This window comes from Sinohyriopsis cumingii, unplaced genomic scaffold, assembly GCF_028554795.1.
Source record: "Sinohyriopsis cumingii isolate HCF-2022 unplaced genomic scaffold, ASM2855479v2 utg000957l, whole genome shotgun sequence".
Taxonomy (NCBI): Eukaryota; Metazoa; Mollusca; class Bivalvia; order Unionida; family Unionidae; genus Sinohyriopsis; species Sinohyriopsis cumingii.
In genome coordinates this window covers 1,533,404-1,552,500 of record NW_028315947.1, presented here as the reverse complement: position 1 = coordinate 1,552,500, position 19,097 = coordinate 1,533,404, and the positions used below count along the sequence as shown (strand labels likewise).

The window sequence follows — 19,097 nt, the reverse complement described above, 5'->3', positions numbered from 1 at the left end:
CCACTGACCAATGACCAGTTAGTATCTGAAAGTGCTATTCTGAATTTCGTAGAGTATGAAGTGAACTGCATAGCTTCGTCACCAGTTTGCTATATTACCTGCTCTTGCTTTGGATTTTATCGGGGTTCAGTTTAGTATACCCTGCCATATTGTATTTGTTCTCACAAACGCTGGCAACCACACGTATTTATACGCCACAGAAATGCTGCTATCATTCACATTTAAAGTAATAGAGCTACCGTAATACAAAGAAGTGTCCTTAATTATCATTCTTCCAAGACTGATCACAACTGAATTATTTGCATCGCCTTTTAGAATTAACATCGATGATACAATAAAACAACCAGGTATAGTTACAAAATATTGTCCTAGCCCATGTATCATACCTTGTAAATATTGTGTAGGTGGTATAATAACTGACTGTGTATAATGCTGGCATATGATGGACAAAATTCTTAACACCTTGTTGTATTTTTCTGTCTCAGACGTTCATTTTTGTCTGCATGATATCATCGTACTTATTGTTTTCATCTTTTAAAAACTTCCAGGACGTTTAATGAGTTCACCCTGGCTCATAAATATTTAAAATCATTATATGCACTTACACCCATTACACGTGTAATAAAATAATTATATGCACTTACACCCATTACACGTGTAATACAATCATTATATGCACTTACACCCATTACACGTGTAATAAAATCATTATATGCACTTACACCCATTACACGTGTAAAAAAATCATTATATGCACTTACACCCATTACACGTGTAATAAAATGATTATATGCACTTACACCCATTACACGTGTAATAAAAACATTGTCTCAAAAGTTCTCTGTTTATCACAAGGGCGGTATATAGAACCAAGTTTGGATTTCGTAGTTTCTTTTTAAAGTATCATCAAGATCAGTGGATTATTTTCATTCTTATTAACCACACCTTGGTTACCTAGTTACTCATTTATAAAATCATGTGTCTTTTCGTGCTTTTATTGATCCAAATTGTATTCCTAGAGTCCTTTTATTCATTTGCTGTGTCGATCTCTTTATGGTTAAGATTCATCAGGATAAAATAACGTAAACATAATTAGTGCCCCGACACTTAATCGTAGTAGGGTTTATTTCTGTCCCCTTCATCAAATTATACGTTTACAGAACCCTAATGTATATTTATCACTTCTCTGACTGAAAATATTAAATATTGTTTCCTTTGAAATGACAAGTTTTGATACTTTTATCCAATCTTAATCCATCAGAGAACATTTATTTGCTGACAACTGTACTCTTTTACACTACTCTTTGTTGATAATGTACTCTTCTGCAGTACGTCTTATACAATGAGCGCTTTAAGAAACAAAAACGCGCACTTGCTTGACACGTCACGAAAATATGCAAACACAGAATACACTCATATAACATTGTAGCAATACCACTTTCTTAACACAGCTTACACAATATCACAAGTTGGATAAAATGGCAAATACAAACTGCTACAGACCAAAAGGTCACATTCTGCAGAAGAAATTTCAACCATAAAAAAACGACTACTCCGATGGCCTAAATAGTAAGAGCGTCCGCCTCAGATGCGGGAGGTCGCGGCCAGCTAGATAAAAATGGTACTAGCTGCTGCCTCGCTTGTCGCTCAGCATTAAGAGGTTAGTGTTAGGCCTTGTGTCAGGATAATGTGACTGGTTGGGACATCATACTCCATGTCTGTGACATGATGCCCCAGTGCTAGACATCACTATCAACTACCACAGTGCAAACATCGTAGTGATATGACTGAAAAATTGTAACAAGTAAGTTAAAAATTCAAATAACACACACATACACATACATAAAATATTTATTTAGCAACTGTGAGTGAAATTGATTTATTGTGTCTTTATTATATAAAACAACTTTATGACATTATTTTATAACACAAATTTTAAACTTTTCTTGTGCATGTCAATGTCTACTTCCGTTGGCTTTTTATCAATCTGCTGATTTTTAAATCCACACCATGTAGAATTATAAAGTATATCATAATAAGAGATATGTCTTTCATTCAGTAAGACCAGTGAATCTCGAATACATACACAATTGTTTTTTTTTAATTTTGTTTTGGCCTGGAGAACTTAAAACTGCCAACATTACCTTTAAACATTCCGTTGAATGAAATCTCTGAAGCGAGGACATTTTCTATGTAGGTAAATGATATGCATTGTGCAGTATATTTTCTCAAAAGTGTTTTTACCCAGCAAGGTAAAAAGAAAGATCTCTTCAACAATTACTAAGCGGCATCATTCATGCATTGTAGTGCGAGTGGCCTAGTCTGAACAAAACATGTCGTATTAAAACAAATGTCACATTTCCATTTTATTTCAGGGCAATTGGCGTGTAAAAATCAACCCTCCTTACATAATTCAAATCTGGAAAGCGTTGTCAACAATGTAGGGGTTTTCATTGGGGATTAAAACCGTTCAAAAGTCAGTTAATTAAACATTGTAACTCCGTAACATCCTCCTCATGGCCTCGTCCGGGTTGGCAGGTAACTTTGCACGCAGTACAATTATTGGACGACAACAAATACCAATAGATCATAATATAACATAATAAATCATCGGTACGTTGGGTGTTTACAAAACTTGAGCATAAACCTGCCACCTGTCGTTGCCTTAATAGCTTAATTCTATTCGGAATACAGTGCGAATCTAGTAACTAACTAGCATGAGCGCTTTGGACTCTTTAATGAGTATTTTTCAAAGGCAATGCAAAACATAAACAAGACAAACAAATAAAATAGAAAAACGGTTATGCTTGCGAAACTTTACATGGCTGCTTCTACAGGAATTCAACCTTTAAACTTTATTATGTTTCAACTAGTTTATTTCAGCTTGTTACTGATACTGGAAAATATTTGTATTGACCTAGAAATTGGTGAGCCATAACGACATCTGTTATTTTGATGTAAATTCTCGTAAATGCAAATTATATCCGGGATATTTCATTGATATAGTAGGCATAGGCTATTAAGCAGATTTAGAGAATTATTTAATAGAAAATGTGTCGACTGCAAAAGATAATTTTATTTGTGCATGGTTGTCTTTTTCTATTCTTCTTGGTTTAAAACGCTTGGTTTCAATGTTCTAAGGCGGCGTATCCAGTAAGATTCCTTTTCTTTCTTAGTTTGGGGATTCCAGTTGGGGTTGTGAGCAATTGCAATAAGTGTTATAAAAGGTCATAATCCTGGTCCGTTTGAGAGAATGTTATTGACCTAATATTTTCAGATAGTTCAGCGAGAAAGTTGTTGCGTTTTGCATTTGATTTTTTCTCTCTTTCTCTGTTGCTTATGATTTGCACAGATGGGATAATGATCATTTATACAGAAACATGGTACGTTAATTACATGGATGTTGTCTGGGAGGGTAGCGTAGATGTAATTGATCAGGGTAGCAGAACTGGCAGATATTCTAATTGTAACATTGGCTTACCTGTATAAGGTAGTGAAGTTATATCAGATGAAGCCAATTAGTATTGATAATTAGTGTTGATACTGGAAATTAAACGAATATTAATGACTGTCATAAGGGATGCCAAGACAGACGTAGATCAGTTATATGATCTCAACTGCCGTTGCCATAACTGAATTAAATGAAGACGTTTGAATGCTGCTAATGTTAAATGTAACTATGTTACTAGAAGATCCAGTTAACTGGAAAGACGATAATCAATTATCATATTTCAAGTGTAACGACTCTATGGTTTAAGCTATGTAACAAAACAGTGTGAAAACCAACACGTTTGTGTACTTGAAAATATAACTGAATTCCCTGAAATGTGCATAGTATATTATTAAGCGAAAAATCAAAATTAAATTACAGGATGGTGTATGAAATCCTAAGTAGTCATAAATGTTATATCGAGACCAAAAGTATCGAGTAATCCAAATGAGCTTCAGTGGCATTAGGAAAAAATTTCACTATTATACTAATGTACCAATAGTACAGATGAATCACTACCATACAATCCAAACATGTGTTTAAATGAATTCACAGTTTCGGAAACAACTATATATTACCAAGTAATCCGAGTACTTTGTAGTTCCAATGAATTATTGAATTAAAGAAATGAATCCTCTCACTTAAGCCAATTAAACGCTTATATTAATACTAGGACGACCTAATTCTTAAGTAAATGTTTCTTTTATATATATATATATATATATATATATATATATATATATATATATATATATATATATATATATATATATATAACTAAAACGTAATACAATTAAAAGACTAATATTTATTCCAGAATGATTTCAACTCATGCATAAGGTCATGTGCTTTAAACTAACCAATCAGGAATTAGGTCATCTTGGCCATTCAAGACAGATCACGTGTCAGATCACGTTATAATTGGATAAAAGTAGTACTCTACCTCGAATCAATGATTAGATGTACACACTATATTAAAAAATGACATCATCTTCAAAGTGTAAATTTATGATCATAAAGAATACTAGTATTAACAAATGTCATTAAAAACTTTTATCATAAGAATAATGCATACAAATAATACGCATAATACAGATCTACAGTACTGTCATATCAAACGTATCAAACTTATCAAGTTAAAGAAATCATTCATATTATTTTTCCTTTGCGGTTGTCTTATATGTATAAACGTTAGTGAGAAAGATAATTAAACAGATTTGTTTCAAAATAAACGATAATTAGAGGCAACGCAGGTTATCGCATTAAGTTGATGATGGAAATCGAGACTTAAGTGGTATGCCTCATCTATGTGTACTAAAATCAACGGTGGACTATTATAGTCCTTTTGCCGAGTTAACACTTTTTGGACAATAATCGTCAAAGTATGAAAGAGGGTTTATACAATCGGATGAGAAATGCAAATAATAAAACGGATATAAATATAAATGCATTCTAATAAATAGATTTTATACTTCTGACACCATCTTTGATGCCAGCAACTCGAATTAATGTAAAAAAAAGATCATCAAAAGATATTAGCAAGTCAGTAGTTTTTTGATAAATTTAATTACATCTAAATGACCGTTCCTAGTTGAGTATTAGATTAGATAATCACCGTAAATTATTTATTGAATGTGACTTTAATTATCCCTTTGAGTTTAATTAGCCCTTTGGCATATCAGTAATGAGGACAAGGGAAAACGGTTAAAAAACTAAATGACGCTAGATGCAGAAAACTAACATTTCTTTAATAAATTCATTAAAGAAAAATATTTATCAACCAGTGTAACATAACGGAAGGATAAAGAAACACGGTTTTCTGAAAGGAAACACGAGAAATAGAGAGTGACCGTGATTTATTAAGCAATAGTGGCCCGGTTGCTTTCCACCTATGTTGACTGTTGTTCAATATGTATAGTAATGAACGAAGTTACAAATGTTATGCATATACCGACTACATATCCTTTTCACAGACAACTACATAAACACACTGTAAGAAACATCATCTTGCCGTGGCGAGGGGAGGGGGAGGAGGCAGCACATGAGATTTAAAACAAGCGTGATGACCAATAACATTTCTCAGAACGTAAAGAAGAACTGGATCCAATGTACTATATGGATTGTCGCATCAAGCTTATAAACTTATACATGGGAACATTTAATGGTTTGCCGTGTTCTTTGCGCCGTTCTAATTTCAGGCAATGGCTTAACATCCTCATTAATAAGCGACTCGCTAAGCGTCCTTACAACCATTCTAAATAACAGCACCAACAGCAGAGAAAATTTCCTAAATAAAACCAATTTAATACTAAAGAAACTAAAAAGCAATAAACAACAAGTAGAATTCCTATGGGTCCCATCCCACATAAACATACTAGGAAACAATCCAGCAGATGACTTAGCTAAACTAAAACTAAGCGAGCTAAACCACGTACCACTGGCTTACAGTGTTAGTGAAATCTACAGCCTAATCACAGTCATGATAAATCAGAAATGGCAGGAATATTGGGACAATAGCAAGACACGCAAAAAACTTCATACCACACTCAAAGAAACCATTAGAAATAGGAAACCGCCCTTACTTAAAGGGAAAGATCAAAAAGTAATGAATAGAATCTATACAGGAAAAACCAAGTTGGCTAACAGCTACGGAAAACATATAGGACCAAAACCTCACAACCCAAATTGTTACTACTGTCGGGAGCCCGAAGACCTGCACCATATCTTTAACATATATTACAAATTACGGAAAGAAAGGGAAATTTTCAAAACGGAACAGAATAAAATAGGATCGACGAGTACATATCCAGAATTCCTCAATAGCACAAACCCCAACTTAAACACCACATACAACAATATCATTACTTTTCTTAAAAAAACTGAAATTTATACAAAAATTTAAATACAATCAATTAGGAACTGGGACGGCCGGATAGGTCATGTGGGTTCACGGACCAACACGACCGTTCAGGGACCTGATTAACTAAAACAAACTAAGGAATTACTTTCCTTCAAAATACTGAAATTTATACAAAAATTTAAATACAATTAATTAGGAACTGGGACGGCCGGATAGGTCCTGTGGGTTCACGGACTAACACGACCGTTCAGGGACCTGACTAACTAAAACAATCTAAGGCATTACTTTACTTAAACAAACAGAAATTTATGCAAAAATTTAAATACAATTAATTAGGAGCTGGGACGGCCGGATAGGTCTTGTGGGTTCACGGACCAACACGACCGTTCAGGGACCTGATTAACTAAAACAAACTAAGGAATTACTTTCATTAAAAAACCGAACTTTATACAAAAATTTAAATACAATTAATTAGGAACTGGGACGGCTGGATAGGTCCTGTGGGTTCACGGACCAACACGACCGTGCAGGGACCTGATTAACTAAAACAAACTAAGGATAAATCCAAACAGTTCTAAGCAAAACAAATCCACTGGCTGATAAAACTTTACAAATAACAAGAATAAAATAAAAAACACCAACCACAAAAAAACAACTAGTACAAAAACCAGGAAGGAATATACAGGGGGGTAGGTGGTGAAAATAAAAATCCCACTCCACTCCTCCTTACCTAGCCTTCTCCTAACATCCTAACCAACAGCTACAAAAACTCTTTTCTCTATACATAGGTGACAGCTAAGATAAACCTAGATATAACTATGTAATCCCAAAAATAGAACGCATAAGGTGGTCGCAAGAATAGACCATCAGGGATACCCTTATTAAGACCCCAAAACTTACACATATGAGGTAGTCGAAAAACCCAACGACTATCAGGGCCGGGGCACAATGCTGCAAATATAACAATAACATAGATCAATACCCCAAAAACATTACAAGCATAAGGTAGTCAAAAAACCCAATGACTATCAGGGCCAGCAGCACAAGGCTGCAACCAAAACTTATAACTAGAAAAATAGGACCCTAAATAATTACTCAATAAGATGGAAAAACACCAATTCCATCCAGGGCCAGCAGCACAATGCTGCAAAACAAACCAATCAAATTGCTGTCACCTATTAGCTAACATCTCCCTCAATAAACTCTACCTCTCTTAAAAACAGCACAGAGTTTGTTATTCAAATTCCAAAAGACGGAAATTTAGAACAAATATCCTGGATCGGAAAAACCCTGCTAACCTGTGGCAAGACAACTCCGCCCGAGCCCGACCACTTTCACCCCTTACCACGGACAGACATCAAAACCCATACGTGCAGTGCACGCATCATAAATTAAAACGCGAACTAGATCGGGTCCAATCCCACTGGTCGCTCATCAATGCAAATGAATGAGAGAGTGCGTGCTGGGTCCAATCCCACTCTTACAAACAAAAATATAGGCCTTACAATCAGATCGATATGTACACAAAAGTACTTCGACCTGACGGCCCAATCAATAAGTGTTCTGTGAACACATAAATGCCTGGAGGAAGTGGCACCATTCCTTCCCCCAGGAGTAATCAAAAAGGTGCCTGTGGCACCACAAACCAGTGGTTTATGCTCATTGCGAGCGCACACCACTATAATCCAACTCAATAACAACAAATCGTCAATCACGTTCTCGATACACCCCAGGTACAATCGAATTAGCTGCGGATGCTATGAATGGAGAATATGAAAAGGATCTATTGTGTCTCATGAAACATTGGGAACTTTATATTAGCAATGGAGATATTCTGTTTAAGAATACATCAAACGTAGTTCTCTGTAGTGAAACAGGAAGATTGGAAAAAAACAGGTGAAGTAAAAAATTACCTTGCGGGATTGCCCATTATATCATTGGCTCCATCGTATACAAGAAGTATCTTGACTAACTCGTAGTTTGTCCTAAGTGGAAACTCCTGTCCAGTAAGGTTGATGAAGTATTTCCATGATTTGTGCTTATGCAGTAAATCCCTCATGCAAGAAAGTTCCGCATCTAGAACTGAAATTGTACCCCACTGAACATCATATAATTCTGAGGCAATGAACACATTTTCAAAACACGATGCAATGCTTATCATTGCGTCTTTCACGTCCTGTGCAGCTTTTCTGTCCACGTGTATACAATATATATTCTGAGGTCTGTATACCGCTCGAAGGAGTCTCTCGACCTGATAAACGTCTTTGTACATCAATATGCTGAAGGCCAATGGAAAGGTTTCTTCAAATGAAGTTAGTGAACTCATGATATATCCCCTTTTCTCTAGAAAAGAATCGCAATGTTTGGCCATATTGATATAATCTGTGTCGCTTATAAGTTTTGGCTTAAAGGTTTCCAGAAGTGTATACGTCTTGTTCATCTCAATGGAATCTCCATCGAATAATTTTCCACAGTCGACATGATCCACCAACTTCATCTTTTCCAATAAACCCACGGACGTTACATTTCGTGGTAACCGAACAAATGGAAACATACTTGATAAGTGAATGCTGTTCAGTAGTTTGAAAGAAGCTGTTGAGAATAAATAGGTATATAAACCATAGTACACAAGTAAAAGAGAAATCAGCGTTGAAATTAGAAACAAACAAAATCTGTTCAGATTCATTTTTGTTCACATTTTTTCTGTCCGCCTGAAAATAGACAACCTGAAAATATAATAAAGAAGTCATGACTTAATAATTACAATTAGAACCTGGGAAATATCACCGTTGTATGTATTAAATATATTATGGAATACAGAACAAAACAATAGTTGGAACTGTGAATTTATCTTTGAACGAATTCAAATCGGATGAAGGGTCCTTTTTCCTTTTAACCACATAAAGCCTGCTATAAATCGTCCTTATTACAAATTTCTAACATATTAAGTTTTAAACGTCCATGAAAACATCAATTCAACATTTACTCAGTTGTTTACATTGTGTAGGAAACTTCCTGACAAAAATGAGTCATTATTATGTGGGAACGAGGCTATGTGGGAATGAGGCTAAAATGTTCTGATTCAGATATAGCAAATCCTCATAATCATGCTGATTTCACATTATCCTTTGACAATATATTGTTCCAAAATGTGTCACTATATCAAAAAATGACCTCGCCATAAAATCAGTTTGTTCTCAGTCTCTAATGAAAAATCAAATGAGCGGGTTTATTCTAAGTTTTTTCTATAGAATATAATGCCGTGTAAATTATGTTTATCTTTCATTAAAGGGAACAGTCTGATCTGCTATCAGCAGGAACATATGGAACATAATGGCAATACATAAAGAAGCTATCTTGTAAGACACATTAGAAAATAAAATAGGTCTTTCGAGTTTTAAAATCGTTTCGACTAGTCGTCTTGGGGATAAAAGTTATGACTCGTCGTCTTGGGGATACAAGATTTAATCTTTTCCGGTAGATGATAGATCCACGGTACAACTCTCCCCGTTACAACGCGCATAGCTATAACGCGATTCCGGATATGACGCGGTAGAGCTATGGACCAAATAAACAAAATTATAGGAATGATAATTTAACAAGAAAATTGAAAACTAATTTTCGACATCTATCAGCTAAAACCTTTACATCTAAAGTACTGTACTAGATTTGTGAGTCACGGTTTAACTATTTAACACCCGAAATTATCCATGTTTCGAAAAAGCCATACTTGGTACGAATCAACTGTAGCCCATTTCATGCAGACTTCGCTGAACTTCGTAATTTGCTCGGAATTTTGATCACGTGGCGGGTGGTCAGCTGACCGTAATAGGCACTCGATAGGTGGTGGGCAAAATATGGCGGACGTTTCAGCATCAAGTTATGTAACTACTTCAACAGCGTTTACCGAGTTGAAAAATGCATATTCAACAGCGATGCTACCGCAGATATTGACGAAATTCAATATTGGAACCATCCTGTCTTATTTTCTGGAAACCAGGGTGGATTTCAAACCCATACGAGAGAGTAGCTTTGAGCTGTTTACATCTGGACATGTAATTAAGGAAACGGTGTCGAAGTAAACAAATTTAATTCTGACAGGCAAAGAGCAAGTTGTTCAAACTATTTCTGTGCATCCGAAACGTCACTATAATAAAATGCGTTTCATATGAGTTTACCAGATTTGTTTTGAAAGTCTGTGGATAATTTACATATAAATTTCAATCATTTAATTAATTTTATTTCTGAAATATTTATAAACAACAATGGATGCCATTTTGTTATGTACATGTGCCCACCAGCGTTTGATTGGCTGGAGTATAAAGTAACTCGGGAGGTTGTTCGGATAATTACGGAGCAACTCGGTTAAATTCGGTATGAAATGGGCTATTGTCTAAGGTTTCTTCAACTGTAGTAATTGAGCTCATGATGTATGAGATGTAAACATATTGTACTGTACACGTGCCTGTTGAATTCGCCTTGATTACTAAGCCACGCAATCAGATTAGTGACTTAATCTCTGTAATCACAAAATGCTGATTATACAGAAAGCCAGCTTATTCTTGACCACACGTGGACGGCAACAGATGAAAGATAGAATTAGCGGTGGCATGTTGTTGTGGTTTTTAACTTGCCTCCACTTTTGTAATATGTTGCAATGCAGTATAGAGCTATTCATGCGCATGATGAAACTTCAGTGCAAATAAGGTTGAGACAGGGTGATATGGCTAGAAATCCAGGAAGTTAAGCTTGTGACAATTGTGCAGCTGAGAAATAACATTTGCTTTGTTTAAAGAAAAAAGATACAAAGTAAAAATAAAACAAAATCAAACAAACTAAAATAAAATAAAACATTCTTCCAGTAGGTAACTGATATCATTGTAAGTGAATTGTGCATAATTCTGTGTGGATTAGTCCTTTTTGTGAATTCTTAAAGGACTACATACATATAACACATATTCGGTACACTTTTCTTATGGTATGTATAGTTTCATATTTTTGATCTCACAACGTGTTACATGTTACTTTATGAGATTCTCATTTGCCCAAATAACCCCATGACATTTTTGTGAGTAATCTCTTTACTAATTGGATGCGACCATGGAAATTTTTTGTAACCCAGCCTTCTGTATCTTTTTGTTTTCAATGAACATTTTCACGGCTATTTTTCGACTAGAGTCACGAAAGGGAATTGGAAAAAAAATTATATAGTCTATCTGAAAAAGGACAATTTATTCCCACAAGGGCTTGTTATGTCAATGACATAAAACCCTAAACAAGAAAAACAAGTAAAACTAAGTGTATTGCTCAGTTGATAGCGGGTGCATGGGGTGGAGGTGGATGCAATGGTATAACTGTAACACGGAATCCACCCTATACACAAGCGTGGTTTAAATGTTCACTTACACACGTAAATAAACTCCCTTCTGTTCACATAAGCATGTGGATATACACCGGATATATATATATATATATATATATATATATATATATATATATATATATATATATATATGTGTGTGTGTGTGTGTGTGTGTGTGTGTGTGTGTGTGCACAATTTTTGAAAAACTTTTATCTTACCAGGGCCCGGCAACATGGAATGAATTGCCAACTGAACTTAGACACAAAGACACAGTGATCCCATTCAAGAGCGCTCTTAAAAATCACTTATTTCGACTGCAAGAACAAACTTAAAGTCCTAAGAATGTTCCCTGCCTTAAATATTGTCACGTTATAAGTAAGGTACAATAGCCAGATTGCAAATAAGACAATTCGGCCCAACTCGAAAGACAATTTAGTCCAACTTTATAATACAACTGACAATAGTTTTAACAAGTATTTATTTTTAACATATATTTTGACAACTCTTATATAATATGTTTATACCGTATAGTTCAAAATCCTTGCATTAGGTAACTTAATTATTCATTCTCATTTTAATTAGTTTGTAAAATAGAATAGATTGAGAATAAAATTTGAAACATTTGGTGAACTAGATAAATGTTTTCCGAAGTTATAATGGTTACGAGCTTTCTGATATCTTTAGGAAAACCGTCCCAAAGACAAATATTACTGTGGACCGAAGTTATAATGGTTACGAGCTTTCTGGTATCTTTAGGAAAACCGTCCCAGAAACAAATATTACTGTGGAGAAAAGAAGTCTGTTGAAAAGAAGTATAGTAGAGATGGACGTGAGGCTTTGGGAGTTACGTAGACAATAATGAGATGCATCATATCTCCTGTGGAAAAAGGTCGATTTTGTTAGACACTTGCCCCACTTGGTCTCAAAACCTTAATTCTCAAGAAAAATACATACGTTACAAGAGATCTTCTCGTATTTGAACGTATTTGTTATGATTTACAAATAAAATGATACCGGGAAAATGGTTGAAAATTGCACAATTAGGTATTTTGCGATAATTTCACATAAATTTAATTCAGAACATTATTGCGTTTTGCTATTATGAGTTACGAAAAGGACAGATAAATGTGCACAACGTAAGATGCATCTTTACCAAAATTTCTCGTATTTTAAATTTCATTTAAATTGATAATAATGAATATTCAAAACACAAAAATCATTTTAAGTTGTCAAATTAATACAATTCTAATCATAACAGTTTCCGATTCAAAATATAAGCACGAAAGTATTTTAATTAGAAAGCGCAATATATGTTAGTTTGTGTTCTCTCTCCCTCTCACACACACACACACACACACACACACACACATATATATATATATATATATATATATATATATATATATATATATATATATATATATATATATATATATATATATATATATATATATATATATAGTATCTACTTGCTGTTTGAATAAAAATATCTTTATACAACTATCGCAATGCTGGTCCGAATTGTCTTTCGAGTTGGGCCTAATTGTCTTATTTTCGGTCCAAGTTGGGCCGAATTGTCTATAAGTCATACCGGGTTTTAAAACTATAAACTAATGAATAACTGATTATATTAATTAAATTGACAGTAAATATCATAATAAACGAGCACAAAATAGAAGAACCTTCATTCAGATTGATTACACTGGTCAACAGTGAAATCATTACTGACTTGAAAAGGCCCTAATCTGTAGTATTTTGGTGTGCCGAACACGAATATAACCGTGAAAAATTTGTATTGGCTCTCGTTTTGAAGATATTCATATACCTCATTTTCTATGTTTCACTGTGTAAATTTCTCCAGTAGGACTGCAGCAACATCCGGAATAATGATGTAACATTGCATAATACCATCATGCTCACATCATCCACAGTTGATTGCATCATTTTCTGATGCAATGCAATACTAATGCCATGCGGCTGCTGAAGTAAGTTGACGTCAGCAGTGTACTATACATGTGTAGGCCTATTATACTAATGCCAGGCGGCTGCTGAAGCTGACGTAAGCAGTGTACTATATAAAGCCCAATCAGATAGGTTCAGCATTTAAAATATTTTAGACGTTGTGCGAGACAGTTCAAGCTACTGTTACATAAAACTTATTATTTTATCCATTTACGTACAATAAAGAACAGTAATGCCTCGAAAGTGTGTTAATACCGCGGACAATTTTTGCTATATTTGTGGGGAAGTGACATTTGCCAACCAGAAGAAAAGTATCAATTCTCAAGTGAAGAAGGCATATCATCTTTACTTCGGATGCAAGGTTGGTGACCAAGACAAGCCTTGGGCTCCGCATATATGCTGTGCTACATGTACAACACAGCTTTCACAGTGGTTGAATTGCAAAAGGTCATCAATGCCGTTTGCAGTCCCAATGGTGTGGAGAGAGCCAAGCAACCACCTAAATGACTGTTACTTCTGCTTGGTTCCTCCTCTTTCCGGCGGAATAACGAAGCGAAAGAAGTCGAGAATAGTCTACCCAAACATTCCGTCTGCATTGAGACCAGTTCCACATGGTGAGGGACTTCCTATTCCAGAACCTCCAGCAGAATATTCTCTTGATTCATCTGACGAAGACAAAGGTGAGTCGACCTGTTCTTCTCCTGGTCCATCAGCATGCAGTGATCCAGATTTTCACTGTGGTGCATCATCAACCCCACACAGAATAACACAGGAAGAACTAAATGACCTGATTCGTGATTTGGACTTATCAAAGAACAAGGCAGAATTGCTAGGATCAAGACTCCAACAATGGAATCTTCTAGAAGAAGATGTCACAATTACTGCATATCGAAAGCGCCACCAGCAATTGGAGCCTTTCTTCAGAAAGGAAAGTAATCTGATATTCTGTTCCGATATTGAGGGCCTCATGAATGCTTTAAAAATCACTCATGACCCACAAGAATGGAGACTATTTGTGGACACTTCGAAACTGAGTCTCAAGGCTGTGCTTTTGCACAATGGAAACATTCTTCCATCTATTCCAGTAGCGTATGCTGTCCACATGAAAGAGACATACGATAACTTAAGGCAGCTACTGAATTCCATTGAGTATAACAAGTACAGCTGGCACCTCTGTGGTGATTTGAAGGTAGTTGCCCTTTTAATGGGACTGCAGCAAGGATATACAAAATACATGTGTTTCTTATGCGAGTGGGATAGCCGAGCAAGGGAAATGCACTACATGAGGAAGGAATGGACTCACAGGCAGAATGTAGCCATTGGAGAGAAGAATATCCAACACCCAGCTCTGGTTGAGGCTCAGAAAATCTTGCTACCACCCCTTCACATCAAACTAGGTTTGATGAAGAACTTCGTGAAAGCCATTGACCGGACTTTGCCAGCATTCCGATACCTGCATGAAAAATTCCCTCGACTCAGCGAAGCAAAGATTAAAGAGGGAGTTTTTGTGGGTCCTCAGATTCGAGAGCTTTTCAAAGATGACCGGTTCAACAACTTGCTGGAAGGTGACGCGAAACAAGCATGGAATGCTTTTCGCCTAGTTTCTACAAACTTCCTCGGAAATGTTAGGGCAGAAAACTATAAGGAACTAGTAGAAGACATGTTGATGAAGTATAAGAAACTTGGCTGCAATATGTCTCTAAAGATTCATTTCCTTCATTCCCATTTGGATTTCTTTCCTAGCAACTGTGGTATTGTTAGTGATGAACACGGCGAACGTTTTCATCAAGATATCGCAACAATGGAACAAAAATACCAGGGAAAATGGTCCACTACAATGCTGGCTGACTACTGCTGGACACTCCTCAGAGATGCTCCCGAACAGCTGTACAAGAGACAGGCGAAGAAATCTAAGATGTAGTCAATGACTTGATTTTTTATAGGTAGGCTATTACAGTTGACCTTTTACTATTGGAATGCATTTCGTTATGTAAACATTAATTTCTTGCAGATTACAAAAAAACTAGAGCCAATTTTGCAATTTGACTGTCATATTCGTGTTCAGCACATAAAAATTGATAAGAATTGACTAATTTTATTTCAGTAACATGACTTTTGTAAAAATTTGTTGTCCAGTGTTATTCATGGTTATGTCAATTTATTGTGAAACGTGTATTGCATTTTCACCGGTAAAGTCGCATCCCCAATTAAAGTTTAGAAACAACAATGTTATTATTAACATATTTTTTTAAGAGTTTTGCGAATTGTTTCCATTAAATGAATGCTGAATTACATGCTCAATGAAAATGTGTAATGTAAGCACCTATTATCACTGATCTACCGTACACGTATAATGTAACCACCTGTTATCACTGATCTACCCGTACACGTGATTAACTATAGCGGCCATTATACTCTGTGCGCCCGATTATCTTGGAATCTTTAATTCAAAGTGCGGCATATTAATGCTTGCAAAAACATGATTTGGGGCTCATTCAATGCAGAAGGAATAGTTTTATCTATCTGACAGCGTACTCCTTAAAATATCCAGAAATACTGGAGTAAAAAGAAAAATACTTACCGATTTCTTTGTTCTTGCTTGTTCTAAGTAGTGCAAATACTATGAGAACGGTCATTACATTAGCTGTACGTTAAACCCAATTTTATTGGTTAAAACTAACACACCTCCACGCACAGAGCAAATCAAATTGTCCGTTGTTTACGAAATGCGAAACATCAATACCGTGCATTAGCGGGGGACTGACCCGGTCGCAATGGACAGTCGTAGTGACTGAAAACAAAACAGCTGAGTACCTATTTAAAACTCGTCCTAATTACTTTATTTGTAAAAGGAAATTAATAAAATTTTCAAGAGATAAAGAATGGAAAGAAAGCAAGATAGTGTTGTAATTTGTATTATTCTGGTTCATGGGCAACCCATCGAAATTAAAGGTTAATTATTGGATTCTCACTGATCTGCCATTGATTACCTACTTTGATATCCGTGGGCCTCTCTACCATTTGTAGGGTTTGATTCATTTGCAGTGTTTGATCTACGTGCATATTTTGAGATATGAGCAATGTTTATGTAACGAATTAATATTGTAATTCGCTATTTGGTTGATTCGTAGTAACCTCGTGCATTTATTCATGTGATATTCTAGATCTGCAAATGTTGAATTGAATTATAACTTTGTATAATGGTTGCAATGTGCAACATTAGTTAATCGGGGTATTTTACTATTTGCGTATACTTTGTAGGAGTATAATGTGTAAGGATATATCAGCGCATGGATACGTGGATATCTGTGTACACTTTGTAGAAGTGTAATGTACAGAAATGCGTCTGATTATGTGATATTGTTCTATATAATAAGATTGAGAATCTATATATACCGATGTGATGAAATCTATTGATATATGCATGATAAGCAGTTGATACCGTGTATACCATACCAGAAAGTATGGGTATTTCGATGTGCACAAATGCGTGACCAAAGAAGATAATGGCTTATTTGATGATATATTGTTGTTTAGTGTGAAACTAGATAGCTAGAGGAATATACTAATGTCATTGTGTGTGTTCGGACAGGAAGCTTTTAAGGACCGGTGGAGCTGTAGGAGACAGGGAAAAGAAATACCCTGGTACAGTTGGTCCCGAGTCTCTGGGAGACAGGAAAAGGAGAGAACAGAAGTGGAAGGGTGAAGGACGTGGTTATTGAACTGAAGCTGAACTGGGTGCCAGTCAAAAATTACTACAGATGAGTATAAACACATGACAGAAGGAAAGTCTATCATACTAAGTCAGATGATGAAATAGGCCGTCACTTGGTCGAGTTTAAGACCAGTGATAGGGTTTTGAATATTGAATTTCATTTGAGGAAGGACTGTATGTTTGAATAGCATTTTAATTTGCTCTTTATTTGAATTTCACCTTTTGTGTATTCAGTAATTTAACTGTCGGCATCGCTGACTGGGGGCTCGGAGCTTTGCATCTCTATCACTACTTCAATTTCTAACAAAAACGAGCCAGGGTGGGTCTTCTGTAATAATTAAAGATAATACTGGGAGCACCCCACCCCAACCTAAGGTGGTCTACGAGACCTTTACAAATATTTTCACCATGTTTTCTAATTTCATAGTGTTTGTTTTTTGTAATCATATCATTATATGTTTTTTATGTTATAGGTGTTGTCTAATGTTGTAAAGTATTTAGAGCTTCTAAAGATTAGGCGCTATACAAAGTCATTATTATTATTATTATTATTATTATTAGTATCATGCTTTTACAGAATCTGTCCTCTCTTCTTTAGGTCACAAATGTGCCTGTTTCTATTGTACTGGCCTATGTGGTCAGAGGGTCATCCGCGGCAACCACGGCCGAGCAATACCAAAGATATATAAAAATGGCATAGCAGCTGCCTCGCTTGCTGCTAAGTATTAAGAAGTTAGGAATGGTCTGCCCGGTGTCAGCATAATGTGACTGGGTGGGACATCATGCTACATGTCTGCGGCATGGTGCCCCACTACAAAGTTCCACACGCCAGACATCACAGCGATATGACTGGAAAAAAAAATGTTAAAAGCTACCTTAAAAATCTAGCACACGAACACACACACACTTTCACACACACACACATTCTGGGACGTAGAATACCACTCCTAAACTGTGTTATGATTGGTCTTTCCTTCTTCGATGCAATTAAGGAAAACATACTTTACAGTGTAATATCCTGCATTTAGGAAAACATACTTTACAGTGTAATATCCTGCATTTAAAATATTTTCGGAATGTTTAGTTACACAAGAGGCGTATCATTCATTTCTTCCATAATTTCATTACGAGAATCATAAAACCAGCCTGAGTTGACCTTGTCGCTTTTAAGTTTATCTGGGTGCATTCACTAGAAGCGTATCATTCATTTATTTCAGTAATTACGTTACAAAGACAATAACAAATGTTGTCAAGATCAGCTGAGTTTACCTTGATGTCTGTAAAGGCCGCTCTTCAAATTTCTGTAATTAAGATGATATCGGGAATACATCGATGGTTTTATATCCTGGTAGTACATTCGCGTGGAGATATAGGGTCATCAGGTTGGTCTTGAGGATTGTTGTAAACACAGAATGTCGTTTATACTGAAATTTGCACTGCGTGCCGGCATATTCTAGGATTTTCCTTCACTCACCAGGCAAATGGAATACACTTGTTTTCTTGTCGATCGAATGACATCTAATGTCACGAAACTAATTTCATTGGTGAAAGTAATTGTAAGACATACCTATTATTGTCAACCACTTACTCCCTGCGCAGTTGTCTGTTTTCGGTCAAACCTGCCATTCAGTGCGCAAAATCTGGAATTCAGTGCATGGCAGTGCTTGATGATTGTATAGCACAGTCGAATTAAAATCAGATGTCAGTA

General features: G+C 35.7%; 1 pseudogene across 1 annotated transcript in view; it reads right to left on the bottom strand.

Moving 5' to 3' along the window:
* The window catches only part of LOC149772958 (beta-1,3-galactosyl-O-glycosyl-glycoprotein beta-1,6-N-acetylglucosaminyltransferase 4-like), a 26,702-nt pseudogene extending 7,671 nt beyond the window's left edge, over nt 1–19,031 (bottom strand). The window contains exons 1-2 of the transcript XR_016417518.1: nt 18,659–19,031; nt 8,264–9,076 (exon numbers count right to left, since the gene is read on the bottom strand). The product of XR_016417518.1 is annotated as a beta-1,3-galactosyl-O-glycosyl-glycoprotein beta-1,6-N-acetylglucosaminyltransferase 4-like (transcript). The remainder of the gene's footprint in view (nt 1–8,263; nt 9,077–18,658) is intronic.
* Between the last annotated feature and the right edge of the window lie 66 nt (nt 19,032–19,097).